Raw genomic sequence first — 1,563 nt, 5'->3', positions numbered from 1 at the left:
GAGAAGTGCTCACTAACACAGATTTAGACAGATTTGTGAACAATATTTGAGAGAAATAGGCCTTTTGTGTACATAGAAAAAGTCTTAGATCTTTGAGTTCAGCTCATGAAAAATGGGGGCAAAAACAAAAGTGTTGCATTTATAATTTTGTTCAGTGTAGATGGAGTAGATCGAGTCCATCAACACATCCAAAGCTTCACAGTCCTAAAACAGTTAATTTGGTAATGTTAGGGGCCATTCACACAGGACGCGTCCAATGCGCTACTTTTCCATTGATGTAAACGCACTCGATGGACGTGTCAAGTTTTTAAGACTCTGTGTCAAGTTAAAAGAATTTCCAAAACAGTGGACCAAATTCTAAAGTTCCAAAACAGTGGACCAATCAGAAGACCCCGGAGGCCGGAGGAGTAAATGATGATGAGCAACACCTGTGCCACTCACCGATCTCGAGTCCCACGGAGGAGATCCGGAAGTATAAAAGGAGGAGCGACGAGAGAGGACCAGGCCTGGACTATTTATGTTGTTGTTTTATTATGTTTTATGCGGCAATCGTCTGTGAGGGGTTGCTGCTTTTACTTTCGTTTTGTATTTGTTTATTTCTTATGATTAAATTTATGTTGAATGTTCACCGGTTCCCGCCTCCTTCTTCCCTGAGCTTTTAACTTTGTTACAATTACTGGTGTTGCTAGGTGGTTCATAGGGTGGTTGCTTTGCAGCTCAAGTCAATACTCCAACACTCTAAGATCTCGATGGCTATGTTCACCTTAGTGCTCAATTCTAATTTATTGCTCAGATCTGATATTTTTGTTTGGCTGTTCACATTATTATTATTATTTATTTTATTTATTTTTTAATGTGGCCTCTATCAGATTTTAATGTGAACTGATCAGGGTCCCAAACTGACCAGTATGAACAAGACGGAGGACACAGAGGACATGGAGGACACTGAAATCAGCATTTAACACGTTCATTCATAAGCTGATGTGCCGTGAAAGCCTGTGAATTTGTGCGCAGGGAATAAGGAGGACAAAGACTAAGAGAGCAATGTTTTTCTACTTTTCCCTCCAGTTTTGCTTGTATAGAGCTGTCACCATGATACACCTCACTGTCCATCCACTGACGTCTGTCTTCCATTTTAAAGGTGCAATACGCAATTTCTCAGAAACACTGTTGAAAGTGGATCAGACCGAGCGCCAAACACATTTGTAGCCAATCCCAGTAAGGGGCGTGTCCACTCGTGATGGGGGAGGTGCCTGTGTTACATAACATGCTGCAAATTTGGGGGCGGAGCTATCAATATAGGAGTGTGATGCTTTTGGGTAGGGGCGTGTTTGTTTTGGTGATTTCAAATATAAGAAATCACTTACTGTACCTTTAACCGAGTGACCAAAGAACTACTATTATGTAAAATCTTTGGAGTGACTCCCATTAGCACAGAATTATGACAAATGTCGATCTAGAGTGGCGTAAAAGAGGCATGAGTTCTGAAATGGCTGTTCAGACTGAGGTTGTATTACAAAACATCCGCCCTGTATCTGATTTTGTAGCACATATGAAAGTCAG

Source organism: Sinocyclocheilus anshuiensis, unplaced genomic scaffold (assembly GCF_001515605.1).
Source record: "Sinocyclocheilus anshuiensis isolate Anshui unplaced genomic scaffold, SAMN03320099.WGS_v1.1 scaffold1501, whole genome shotgun sequence".
Taxonomy (NCBI): Eukaryota; Metazoa; Chordata; class Actinopteri; order Cypriniformes; family Cyprinidae; genus Sinocyclocheilus; species Sinocyclocheilus anshuiensis.
The sequence above is the reverse complement of the archived record's forward strand: the minus strand, read 5'-3'. Positions refer to the sequence as shown.